General features: G+C 52.3%; 1 protein-coding gene across 4 annotated transcripts in view; it reads left to right on the top strand.

Annotated features, from left to right (window-relative positions):
- The window catches only part of EIPR1 (EARP complex and GARP complex interacting protein 1), a 123,608-nt gene that overhangs the window by 14,709 nt on the left and 94,892 nt on the right, over positions 1-14,007 (top strand). The gene's annotated exons all lie outside the window — the stretch shown is intronic.

The following is a 14,007-nucleotide window of genomic DNA, read 5'->3' as shown; positions in this document are numbered from 1 at the left end:
ACCCAAAGTCAATTTACTTGCATCTTGACCAGGAGGGCCATGGCAGCAATTATGTGGAGGCAAGGGAGGAACCCAGCCACCATTGGATCTGATTTCTTGCTAAGATAGGCTACTGGCCTTCGCCAGGGTCCCAGAGTCTGAGTTAAAACTCCTTTGCCCACCACTGCTTTTTCATCCACATACAAGTGGAAGGGCTTGGTAACAGCTGGGGTGGCCAATGCTGGGGCACGCAGTAGGGCTGTTTGTAACTCCCGAGATGCTCCTTCTGCCTCAGCTGTCCACTCTATCATAGTGAGCCCTGTTTTGCCAGTTCGTAGAGAGGTCGGGCAACCTCCGCAAATCGCGGTATCCACAGCCTACAGTAGCCCGCCGTCCCAAGAAACTCCCTCACTTGTCGGGACGTGGTGGAGTGGGGGTATTGGGTGATCACCTGTTCCCTGGACTCAGACAGTGAACGCATGCCCTCGTGGAGATCAAAGCCTGGATAAGTGGCATGGCTCTGACAGAGCTGTGCTTTCTTCACTGACACCCGATACCCTTTTTCCTGCAGAGTCTGTAAGAGCGCTCTCGTCCCCCGCAAACATGACTCATAGTCCTCAGTGGCTGCTAGCAAGTCATCAACGTACTGTAACAGAGTGACTCCTGGGTTGTACTCACGCAAATCCTCATGTAGCGCCTCGTCAAAGATAGTGGGCGAATTCTTGAATCCTTGGGGAAGTCTTGTCCAGGTGAGCTGGCCTTGGAATCCTTCTTGTGGGTCAGACCACTCAAAAACAAAAAGGTGCTGAGAATTCCTTTGCTAAAGACATGCAGAAAGAATGCATCCTTGAGATCTAAGACGGTATACACAGTTCTTCTGGGGCCTAGGAGGGAGAGTAGGGTATAGGGGTTAGGCACTGTCGGGTGGATGTCTTCAACCTGTTTATTAACTTCCCGCAAGTCTGGACGGGTTGGTACTCCCCAGTCTCGGCCTTTTTAATGGGCAGCAAAGGTGTGTTCCATGGAGACTTGCAAGGCACTAGGATCCCGTCTCCGCGGAGGCGGTTCATGTGTTTTCTGATCCCTTCCTTTGCTTCCCAGGGGAGGGGGTGCTGCCGGACGCGAACAGCCGTGGCCCTTGCTTTTCATTGTATCACCACTGGAGGCTGTCCCTTGGCCGAGCCAGGGGGCTTCCCTTCTGTCCAGACTTCAGGAAACTCGACCTGTAGGGTTTGGAGAAGGCTCCCTTCTCTTGTCTGCTCTGGTTCTGAGACTGGCTGGTAAAGAAGGTATCCATCTACTGCTGCCACAAGCATCTGCACAGTGGGTTGTCTCAAGGTTACAGTCATGTCTCCTTCCGAGAACTGAATGCCAGCTCGTAGTTTGGGGAGGAGATCTCTTCCCATCAGGTAATACGGGGCGTTAGGGAGGACCAAGAATCGATGCTTGACTACTCCTGAGGCCAAATTTAAAGTCCTTTCTGTTGTCCGTTCATGTCTTTCTGTGCCATTCACCCCTTGTACCCAGACTTTCTGTCCAGATAGTTTTCCCATAGGGTTAAGTAATGAGGAAAATTGGGCTCCCGTGTCCACCAAAAAATCACTTGATTTCCCCTCTGCTTCAGTTTTTACCCGAGGTCCGGGGAGGGCTCCGAACCACGGCCCCTTCAGTCTCTGGGGGCCGGCATTGCCGTCTGCCGTTCGGGGCACTCCCTGGCCCAGCGTCCGTTTCCCTCACAGTGAGCGCACTGGTCTGAATCTGCGTCTTCCCGCCTGTCTTCTCTGTGCTCAGGCTTTTCCTCGCACGGACCACCTCTACCTGCCTTTCCCCTTCCGTTGCGCTCTTTCCCCGTCTCCTCCCCGCCTCACGCAATGCCAAAACCGTAACCAGTTTTTTTGTCTGTTTTTCATCCTCTTGTGCAGTCTTGTTGTTAAACAGCTTTTCTGCTATTCCCACCAACTCAGTCAGATTCTTCCTTTCAAATCCTTCGATTTTCTGAAGTTATTTCCTCTTTATATTTCCTCTTAAATTTCCTCTTTATATCTGGGGCTGACTGACTGGCAAAAGCAAGATTCACTGCCCTCTGATTTTTGGGTGCCTCAGGGTCGGTCGGGCTATACATTTTATAGGCTCCAATAAGCCTTTCTAGGAAAGCTCCCGGAGACTCATTCTTACCCTCAGTCACCGCACTAATTTTAGATCTTTTTATGGGTCTCCTTACAGCTGCATGGAGGCCTCCCAGTCGAGCCTGGCGGTAGAAGCGCAGGCTCTCCTCCCCTTCATTGGAGTTGGACTCCCAGTCGGGGGGTTCCCTCGGGCAGGAGTCCTCCCTCCGCCAGGGATCGAGGTCCCTGCCAGGTCTCTCGCTTATCACCTTATGGGTTTCTCGCGTGATGCGATCCCTGTCTTCCGCATTAAAGAGAGCCATCAGGAGCTGTTGAATATCCACCCAGGTGGGCTGATGGGTAAGAAAGACAGTCTCCAGGAGACTAATTAAATCCTGAGGGTGGACCAAGAAGGATTTGTGTTGGGCCCTCCAGTTACAGAGGTCAGAAGAGGAGAGAGGGATAGAGGTTAGGTGGGGGCGCCCTCTCCCGTCTGATAGAGCAACCTCATGGAGAGGCAGCATTGGCGCTGATCGAACTGGTGAGGTAGAGGAAGGCAGAGGGGGATAGAGGAAAGGGGAAGGATCAGGGCGGTCTTTCTGCTTGGTGGTCCCATAGGTGGACCCCAACTGCATATGAGGGGGACTGGTAAGGGCATCTCAGGACCGAGAGTCAGGTTTATCAGGATCCTCCACGTCCGATGGGGTAGGACAGTCCTCTTCCTTGGTCCCCTCATCTCTCTGTTCTGGTTTTGGTGATCCGCCCTGCCTTAGAGGGAGAGAGGTGGTTTCATTAGTAGGGGAAGGTGAGACTTGAGCCATGACGGTGGCTTTTCTATCAGGTATCGCCAGGCCATGATGTATGGTATTTGGTCTCGATGGAGATCGAAGACCTTACTCTGGGTAGAGTAGATCTGAGCCAAGGCAAACATTCCTTCCAGCGGCCACCCTGTGGAGAAAATGGGCCACTCTAATTGGCAGTGTTTTTAGTTTAACCGGGTAAACCTTGTTACCCGACTGGGTGGCTTTACCTTGAAAATCCTTGATATTGCTAAAGAACAAGACTTAGGGGTGTCACAGTTCCCTTACTCCCCGCTTGCCCCATTTCTCCAAACACAATAAACAACACAACAGACAACAAAAAGATAAGACAAAGACAACCACAGGCCCAGTGATCCTCATCCAGAGCCTGCTGCTGGTGGGGACTTTCTCCATCCCCTGCAAACACAATAAACAACAGACAACAAAAGGACAAAGACAACCACAGGCCCAGGGGTCCTTACCCAGAACCTGCCACCGATGGGGACTTTCTTGATCTCCTGACTGCCCAGGGGGACTTGAATCCTGTGACCGCACAGGGGGACTCGAACCCCCTGACGATCTACCAGTGGTGGGATGGGGCGTCCCTGCGTCCACTCCAGCTCTGGGGAGCATGGCTGCATCTAGCTTCTCCCTGGTGGGCTATACCCTGGAGCTCTGCAACCAGACAGACAGACAGGATCCTGAAATCTGACCTCTGGAGGCTTTTCCCAGAAATTCTGATGCTGGCTCAGTTCTCATCGTTTGATCCCAGACGAGCCCCCAGTGATAGGTCCCCCAATAATGGGTCCGTGATCAAAGGAGCAAGACTGATACAAAGCGAAGGTCAGGCAAAGCTTTATTTTGCACCAAGCATCGAGAATCAAACCGACCGGTCGGGGCCGTCTCTTACAAAGAGGCGACCCCTCCCAGCCTCACAGACTAACTTTTATAGAGCAAAGGCCATGTGGTTGAGCCTGGGCACACACAGGTGGCCAATGAGATTGCAACACACAGAGACAACTGTACAATCATGCTAGGTCACACACGGGTGGCCAACGGAATTTCAATTTACCCTAGTAGATATTTGCACTAGCCTATCACCTTGGTCAGAATTGGCACCCAAAAGGCAGAGCCCACTCTCCTTGGTAGCTAGGGAGACAGTATGTGCACCCCACTGATTGGATGTCTCCACCTGGCCTGACCCACCGTTGTATCTGGGCTTTGCTACCTGGGACTGGTTTCCGGACTTGTTTTTAAGTCAGTTCCTCTGGGAGGGGCAGGGTCAGTCTCAGTTTGCTGCATAAACAACACAATGGCTCCCTCTGGCTAAGTAGGCCCTTACAGTAGGAAAACCTTTATATACAAGGAATATTTTTATAATGTTACAAATAATTGTGAAACACTTAGCAGCCATCAAAATGTGCGGGAATCAGGTTGACGGGAGCTGCTTTCTATGGTGGCAGATTCACAGGATGGGACCCCGTTGAACCTGGTTCCTCGTGGCGGAGTCGTCATCATAGATTGCACTCATTAAGTTATAAACTCATTAATGGCATAATTTCAGAATCGTTTGGTGATTCAGTGAAATGTTAGGATTTTATCTATTGTGTGATCTCAGTAGTGTCAAAAAAGACCATTTCTTAGTGGCTACAAATGTTGACTCGTTAGGTGTCTCCATGGGGCCCATAGAATATTACGTCAGTTATACCTCAGAACAGTGGTGAATCAAGTTCAAACGCGAGTCTTACACACGGTGAAGAACTCGGAGGAAACGGGTCAAACAGCCTCAAAGTTTGAGCCACAGTAACCTATGGGTGAGGTGAGCATTTGTGAGGTAGATCATTTTCCTGATTTTCACTTTTCTGAATGTGTGTGTCACGTTCCTTCTGGCAGAATGTCAGGAAGAATGACTTTCTTAGGAAGAGGGTTTCCGGTGGGCTCTCGCGGGGAGGAGGGACCTGGCGAGGGTGGGCTATGGTGCTGGCCCGCGGCCCGGGGGTCTCATTCCTGGGGGGTGGCTGGGGAGCCGCCAGAGCAGGGAGGGCCGGATCCTGAGCTTGTGCCCCTACACGCCCAACCCGTGTGTTCCCCTCACACAGGCCAAGCTCACATGTCCCTGCAACGTGTGTTTTACTCCTGTGCGATAGGCCTGACTCCCTGCTCACGTGGTGCGTGTCCTCCCACGTGGGGTGTATGTCTCCCGAGGCTGCCTCCCAGCCAGCGGCCCCAAGAGGACACCCCCGGGGCGGTGAGGGCACAGCATTTGCCCTTCTGCTGTCCTCCAGGAGCAGCACGCTTGTTCCTCTGTTTCCCTCTGATGTTATTACTATTAGTTTTAAAGATTTATTTATTTGAGAGAGAGAGAGCCTGCATCAGGGGCGAGGGGCCAAGGGAGAGAGAGAATCTCCAGCAGATTCCAAATATGGAGCCCGTTGTGGGGCTTGATCCCCCGACCCCGAGATCATGACCTGAGCCCAAACCAAAAGTCAGACGCTTCAGCCACCTCCCCACCCAGGTGCCCCGCCCACCGCTGTTCTCATCAGAACAGGGTTCTGGAGCGCATTTGTAAGGGGAGAAAACTGGCTCCCCCTGACCTCCCAGCCCTCCTTCCTGGAGGCCGTCCCTGCTTGTTTGCTGACAGTGAGGGTGACCCGGGCTCCGGGGGTCGGTGAGGATGGGGATTCCCGGCTTTGTGCCTCCACATGGAGCAACAGGACTTCGTAGGGTGCTAGCAACGGTCCCTGTGGCGCCCGCTCGGCTGTGCCCTCCCCAGCACCACCTCCTGGGTGCTGGCACAGGCTGGGAAGGGAAGGGGGTCCTGTGCCCCAGAGGCTGCCCACTGACTGCGGTTCAGAGAGACACACATCTGCCGGACGGGGAAGCGGGGCGCTGCTCAGGGCCGGGTGGGGGCCATTCCCACGCCTGCGACCTCGGTGGGTGGGGGTCATTGACCTCATTTCCCAGCAGGCAGGGGATTGGTCCTGAGCAGTTCTGGGGTTTTTCGCAGGCGGGCGAGCTGGAATATGGCAGGAGCGCAGCTGCTCTCCTTCCCCCGCCTCCCCCTCCTGCTTCCACCTGCAGCACCGGGGGAGGGGCGGGGGGGGTTCGTGGCCTGAAGGCGTCCTGCAGGCTTCCGTGCAGACACCCACACCCACGGCGCTAGTGCTGGGAGCTGCCCCCAGATCAGGCAGCGCCGCCCAGATCGGGGGCCCTGGCCCTGCGGCCCTGCTCCCCCGCCTCCCACGGCTGGCCCCGCTGGCTGGTGAGGGTTAACAGCCCCCGGCTGCGCCTCGGGCCAGTAGCTCCTGCGCAGTCATTAATTCCCTAGAAAGTGCCAGTCCCTGAACCAGTCCTAATTAATTCAGCTGGGCTATTTTCTGGAAATTTTTGAAGCTGTCACAGTCGCTGGCCTGTTTTCTCCGTCAGAGGAACTGCTCTAGTTTCTGCCCTTAGTTTGCACGCGGCTCCGCGCCAGGAGCGGATGGCTGTGTAGGTCCTTCGTTTGCTGGTCCTTATGGGGTGGGCGGGACGGTGGGCCGCTTTCCGCGGAGGCCGTGTGCTCGCTGGCTGTCCGGTGGGGGCTTTAGGCAGAGACTCCAAACAAGGGGTTCGCTTCTGCATGGGCTTTTCCCCAAGATTCCTTTTGCCTGTCGCTAACTTCCCGCTTCTGCCGCCGCTGGGGGAAGAGCCAGCGTGACGGAGGACGCAGACTCATCCTCTCCCCGCACGCTCAGGGAGAAGGTGGGTCCCTGAAGGGGGTGACACACAGTGGCTTCTTCCCCTGGATTGATCTTTTCCTTTCTAACTTTTGTTTTTAATTTGTAAACTCCATTTTCCTGTGTTTGTGTTTTGATTACGGTCAGCTTCGTTCCTCAGCCGCATCTGTCTGCGAGCTCCGTCCTCCGTGGCCCCGGCTACCTCGAGAAACACCTGGGCCTTTGTCAGACATCGAGACTCAGCGCCCCTGCCCTGACCTGGAACGGAAGCCCCTCTCCTCCCTCACCCCTTCTTCTGCTGCCCCTCCCCACCCCCTTTTCTCAGTATTGATTACATCTCAGAATTTCGATTTTAATTATTTTTTTAAAGATTTTATTTATTTACTTGACACAGAGAGAGAGGGATCGCAAGTAGGCAGAGAGGCAGGCGGGGGGTGGGGGTGGGGAACAGGCTCCTCACTGAGCAGAGAGCCTGATGTGGGCCTCGATCCCAGGACCCTGAGATCATGACCTGAGCCGAAGGCAGAGGCTTTAACCCACTGAGCCACCCAGGCGCCCCTCAGAATTTCTTTTTAAAACAGAGTTCTACTCTATAGCTTTTCAGTTGTTGGGCTTCTGTCTAGAAATGGGATGATAGAGACTGCTGGGGGTTTTCCAGTGACCTGTTAGCTCCCAGCTTTTTCTCCAGCCCTGGGCCAGCCTCAGCGAAGGACCTCCGTCCTGCCCACTTGCTGGCTCTGCATGTTGGTCTCCCTCCGGTGCAGAGGTTGGAACCCAGCCCCCGGTGATGGTAGGAGCGAGTAGGGCCCCTGGAAGTTGCTTAGGTCATGGCAGTGGAGCCGTCGTGAATGGGGTGCACCCATAGTGTCTTTACTCCTCTGCCACGTGAGGACACGGGGAGAGGGTGGTCATCGGACCCCGGAGGATGGCTTCCCCCAGACCCAAGCATGCTGTGGCATCCCGAGCTCGGCTTTCCCGCCTCCAGGGGTGTGAGCACTGCATGCCCCTGTGTGTAGGCACCGCCTGTGCTGTTCGTTACAGTAGCCCACGCGCACGAGGACGCTGCTTGTCCAAGAAGTGCCCCCACTGGGCACAAGGACGGTGTGGAATGTGGGTCTTTTTCTTTTCTTTCTTTTTTGTGGCTCCCAAGTGTAGTTTGGCTTCATGGACAAAGGCTGTCCATACACTGGAGCTTATTTGCGTTGGGAAGGAGTATTAATACGGACAGGTAAGTGATAGCCGACGGGCGCAGTGAGCACCGGGAAACACGTAGCGTGTTTGACAGGAACCGATCGGTTTAAGTCTTAGCTGAAGGATCACTGTGTTTCAAGTCTAATGAAGAAATCCTAGGAATCCATTTTCCTAAGTATACTTACGCTGAAGCGAGAGCCCAGAGAGTGCGTGACCGGCACAGGGTCCACCGGCCGGGAAGCGGCAAAATCAAAACTGGGCGCAGGTCCCCTGGTCCCAGATCACGGTAGACTCCGTGTATCCCCCCGAAGCAGAGTGGACTGATGCTGAAATGGAGCTTTGTGGTCCTGCCTCGAGCCAGGAGGAGAGCGCGCTGGAGGTGTGAGGCCTGCGGTCCTGCCTCGAGCCAGGAGGAGAGAGCTCTGGAGGTGTGAGACCCGCCAGAGGACGCCCTCTCCAGGTCTAGTGCCTGCTGCACCATGTTCTTCGGAAGGAACTGCCGGGAGGGCCTGTTCGTGTCTCGTGGTGGACAGTGTGGTGTGAGGTCTGCGGTGGTGGACGGGCCAGACCTTTCATCCCGCTGGCTCAGGGGCCCCAGCAGGGAGACGTGCCCGTGGCCCAGCCACCGGAACCTTAACGTTCCCTAGGAAGGAAGCTTTTCATTTTTGATTTCTAATTTTATCCATATTTAAAATTGTTTTCTTTCTAATTTGTAAGAGTTTGTTTACCTTCAGTTCAGTGGGAGAGATGAGATGGAGAGACAGTGCAGTGGCCTGGAGTCCGGCTCAGACCTGGCCCCGGGCCACGGCGGAGTCTGGGTCTGTGGCAAGGGACTCCTTTCTTGAAGCCCCCGTTCCCCAGGAAGATGAGGAGCGTCGACATCTTGACCGGCTTCCTAATGAACTGTATGACTCTTACTCCTAACTTTCCATAGTCATCTGTGCCCCTAGCCCAGCACTAGTAAATCCAACTTTAAAAGACTATTTAAAGGTAATAGTAATTCACAATATACAAGTTTGATCTTCATTATAAGCTGTGAAAGCATCTTAGGGACTCAGCTGTGGTGTGGAGAGTTTAGGGTGACGGCGGCGCGTCTGCCCGACTCTTAACCAATATTAGTTGCTCCTTCCTTTGCACCCCTGTAATCGTGTGCACACACCGTGGTGTTTTCCTTGCATTGTTCTCAGAACTGCTCTGTAACTGCAGAGATGTCTTGCACAGAATATTTCCTGGCCCGCCCAGTGTAAGCCGGGGAGCCGGTGGTGCCCTGAGAACAGGCAGCTGGAGATATGGCCTCCCTCTCTGGCGGCAGCGGCTGATTTTTGCTCTCCTGCTGCCGTGCGGAGGGCAGGGGCCTCGGTGTGCCCTGGATGGCTTGGGGGTTCAGAGCACATGCTCTGGACTCCTGCTTCTAACCGCAGGAGACACCGTATGTCAGCTCTCCAAGCCTGTGTTCCTCCCCTGTAGATTGTGGCTGATGATTATTCATGGCTCTTTTCAGGATTAATGGAGATAATGTGTGTCAGATAGCATCGCGCCTGGCCCGTCTTACAGGCTAGCCAGTATTACTTTGATCTCTGTTTATGGTGAGTCTTACCGTTCTTCCCGAACATGCCTAGATTAAAACATTTCACGAAGATGCATCCTGTGGCCTGTCTGGAAACTGTGAATGAGGATGTGTGGGAGAATCTGAGGACCGTCAGGTGTGACGGGCCGGAGCAGTACCCGAGCGCGTCAGGTCAGGAGAGACGGACTTGGTGGGAGGGGGAGGTCTTCGACCCGTCCCTCCTTCCTGCTGTGTCCCTGTGCCCAGAAGTGCAGAAGGGAGCCTAGAGGAACTTGGGATCAGGCTCCAAGGCCTGGACAGCATGTGGACGGCATGTGGACGGCATGGGCTTTGTGTCCTCACACGGAGAAGAGGGCATCCTGGCGAGGTGGTGAGAAGGAAGGCTTCCCCAGGTGAGAGTGACCTGGGGGGCGTCGGGCAGGAGAGGCTGGCAGCCACAGGCTCCGGACTGGGGGAGAGGTCCGCGGGCGGGGTGCTGTGAATCGGTGCCACGACGTTGGGCTTTCTTCACGGTGGGCCGACCGAGCCAGCAAACAGGAATTCTGCCGACGGGGCTCTGGAGTGTCCGCCTGTGGGCCTCCTGGCATTTGGGTGCCTTGCAGAGGGATAGATGAGGGAACAGGAAAATAGTACATAGAAGTGCCTTCATTCATTTTCTTCGGTCTTCATGGATTTCCAGATAAGCAGGAAATGTGCAAATAATAAAGAAGAAAGAAAAAAATTTCCTCTTTACTGTAGCAACACAAAAATTATTCCCAATTTTGTATATTGCCCTGTAGTCTATGTTCACACATGACTTTTATATAATTGCAAGCCACTTTATATTCTGCTCGTGAAATTTATGCTTTCATAAAACTTCTGTGTTTATAATTGTTCTTTATTATGATTTTTTAAACGATTTTATTTATGTATTTGACAGACAGAGATCACAAGTAGGCAGAGAGGCAGGCAGAGAGAGAGGAGGAAGCAGGCTCCCCACTGAGCAGAGAGCCCGATGCGGGGCTCGATCCTAGGACCCTGGGATCATGACCCGAGCTGAAGGCAAAGGCTTAACCCACTGAGCCACCCAGGTGCTCCCTTTATCATGATTTTTAAAAAACATTTTATTTATTTGAGAGAGAGAGCATGTGTGTGGGTATGTGCAGGGTAGGCTGCAGAGGGAAGAGGAGGAGCAGATTCCCTGCGGCACGCGGAGTCAACTGTGGGGCCGGATTCCCGGACCTGAGCTCCAGACCTGAGCTGAAACCAAGAGTCAGGCCCTTAACCCATTGAGCCACCTGGGCGCCCCATGCTTTGCATGATTTTTAGAACTATTTAATACTCCATCATTTTTGTGTTGTTCATTTTTTTTCTGGGACAGGTTTTAGGAAATCCAGTTATTTCAGTTTCAACATTTATATAGTTTCTATTTATGTATTGTAATAAATCTTTTGAAAGAACGATTCAGATGTTCAGCATTTACTGATTTTACTGTAGCCTTCCCTGTGTGGATTGTCACTATTTCATCAGCATCACAGAATTCTTATTTATTCTTTTTTTTCAAAGATTTTACCTATTTATTTGACCGACAGAGATCACAAGTAGGCAGAGAGGCAGGCCGGGGGGGGGGGGAGCAGGCTCCCTGCTGAGCAGAGAGCCCGATGTGGGGTTCGATCCCAGGACCCTGAGACCATGACCCACGCCGAAGGCAGAGGCTTTAAACCACTGAGCCACCTAGGTGCCCCCAGATTTCTTATTTTTAAATGTTTAAGTCATTGGATACAATAAAGAATGACTTTTTAAAATTTTTTCTTTTTAGTTTTGTTCTTATGCTCAGTCTGGTGGACTTGCATGTGAGGCATCCTGTGTGTCTGAAGTGAACAGCCAGTGTATCTTACACACTTGTGCACACCCCCAGCCCCATGCCATGGCCATGGTACTGCCCCCACTGTCACCTATAGCTCCTCAGCCCGTGTTACGGGCTGGGCTGTGTCCCGTTGTTGGCGATCACCGGCGAAGCTGCTGTGAGCTGTGCCGTGCCCGTCTTTTGCCTTGGTGTCACTTGGGTACAGGCCCAGCAGTGGGCTCCTGGGTCTCAGGACACGTGTGTGTTTAACTTCAGTCCACCAGATACTTCTCTCAGGAATCACTTCATTACTTAGTAATTGTTAATAGCTTTTTAATGTGTAACATGTCCCCAGAGGGAGAAGGTGTTTACGGGTTAAATTCCCTCATGTGTGGGGAGGAAACAGTTCTAAGATAACGTGATTTGTACCTTTGAACCCAGTGTGGAAACTGCACTGGGCTACGTGGCAGGAAGAGCTTGCTGAAAGTAATTTTTATTATTTATTTATTTATAAAAGATTTTATTTGTTTATTGGAGAGAGAGGGAGGGATCGGGAGAGAGAGCGCGTGCACGTGGTGGAGGCAGGGAGGGGGAGAAGCAGGCTCCCTGCAGAGGGGCCCCGCGCAGAGCCTGACTTCAGGCTCCATCCCAGAGCCCTGTTGTCACGACCTGAGCCGCAGGCAGACGCTTCATCCCCCGGGCCAGCCAGGTGCTCTGAAAGCAGTTTTTTAAAAGTAAAAGTAACAGCAACGATTCTTCATCTCTTCCCCTAGAGGAGGGGGGAAGGCCCGAGTGTGCGCCGTGGTGAGCCGGGCACGCCTGCACTCGGTGTCTGGTGATCCTTCATCTTCAGCGCGCCTGTGGGAATCGGAGGCGCGGGGCCACACGGGCTCGCAGCGTCAGCGTGGGGCTTGCGTTCTGGGTCCAGAGCTACCCTTTGTCGGGGCCGGAGGTTATTTTGCCGTCCAAACCGGGTGGAGGAGGAAGTCGTGAAGACTAGAACCAGGCTCTTTGAACTGAGGGTGGAGTGTGAGGCTTTTGGATGCCATGGAAACATTTTTTAAAACAGCATTTAATGTTCCGATCGCAAAGTGGTGCATATTAATCACACACGAAATGTGGAAACTACAGACAAGCCCCCAAAGAAGTGAAGGAAGAACCTGCCGTGGTCCCGCTGTCTGGGGGTGACCGACTGTGACCGACCGTGTACCTCCTGGCTGTCCCCTGGATCATGCACGCAGACACCGCCTGCAGCCCTCACACGGCTCTGCTCATTCTTCTCCCCTTAAATATAAGTTACGGACCCTCTTCCCTGGCACTAAACGGTCCTTTATAGCATATGGAATGGCTTGTAGTATTACGTTATAGTCAAATACCACAATTTATTTGAGCAGTTCCCCATTGCCAGACATTCAGCTGACTTCTGATTTCTCATCGCCATAATCAATGCCGCCGTGAACATTTCCGGACATAGATCTTCATGAAGATCCATGAATAATTTCTTAGTATAAATTCATTTTTAAAACAAATGTTTTATTTTCCTCATTGACTTAGATACTGATAAAAGTATGAATGTGACAATCATTTTATTCCTGTAAAAATTGTCCAGAATATCACTCAGGGAGCATACATAACCTTCCGTGGCTGAAATATGATACTCTCATGTTTACATATGGTGCGATTGTGAGCATTGGCAGCCGTCGGACTCCTTTATGGAAAAATGTTTAAGATGTGTGTGTGTGTGACGCTTTCTCGCCTCTTCCCAACTCCTTCACTGCTGGTGCCTGAACTGAGTTAGGCCTTGTTTGGCGTGAGCACCGTGTGGGTGCCCTGATTCTGGCTGGGTGGCGGCTACATGTGCCCCACGGCCACGGGCAGCCCTGAGGCTCTAGGCTCATTTGCACAACCCTTGACACCCCCAGCCCTAGTGACAGCCCTGGCCTGACCAAGCCACCTGGGGACGGAGCTTTCGCTGCCTTGTTTCTTTAGCACCGGGTGTGTGGGGGGCTGGGCTACGTGGGTTGCACACTTAAAAATACTCCATGGGGAGTGATCCGAAAGGGCACGTGCACCCGAATGTTTATAGCAGCAATGTCCACAATAGCCAAACTATGGAAGGAACCTAGATGTCCATCAACAGATGAATGGATCAAGAAGATGTGGTATATATACACAATGGAATACTATGCAGCCATCAAAAGAAATGAAATCTTGCCATTTGCGACAACATGGATGGAACTAGAGCGTATCATGCTTAGCGAAATAAGTCAAGCAGAGAAAGACAACTATCATATGATCTCCCTGATATGAGGAAGTGGTGATGCAACATGGGGGCTTAAGTGGGTACGAGAAGAATCAATGAAACAAGATGGGATTGGGAGGGAGACAAACCATAAGTGACTCTTAATCTCACAAAACAAACTGAGGGTTGCTGGGGGGGGGGGGTTTGGGAGAAGGGGGTGGGATTATGGACATTGGGGAGGGTATGTGCTATGGTGAGTGCTGTAAACCTGGCGATTCACAGACCTGTACCCCTGGGGATAAAAATATGTTTATAAAAAATAAAAAAATAATAAAAAAAAGAATGGCAAGTAGTATTAGTGGATATGTTTTCAGTTTCTTGGAAAACTGAAAATAAAATAGTATCTTGGATCAGATTAAAATGGCAGGCTAAAGGACTATTTTAGGTGGGCTAAGTTAGGTGCCAAATAAATGCCTCTGCCTTATGTTTATGAATATTAACTTCTGTGATTATGAGAAAGTGTTGGACACATTGAATTGCATTTGACTATTAAGCATTTTCGTACTTAAAAAAACCAAAAAA

This window comes from Mustela nigripes, chromosome 7, assembly GCF_022355385.1.
Source record: "Mustela nigripes isolate SB6536 chromosome 7, MUSNIG.SB6536, whole genome shotgun sequence".
In the NCBI taxonomy this organism is placed as follows: Eukaryota; Metazoa; Chordata; class Mammalia; order Carnivora; family Mustelidae; genus Mustela; species Mustela nigripes.
Note: the sequence above shows the minus strand (reverse complement) of the source record. Positions and strands in the feature narration are given on the sequence as shown.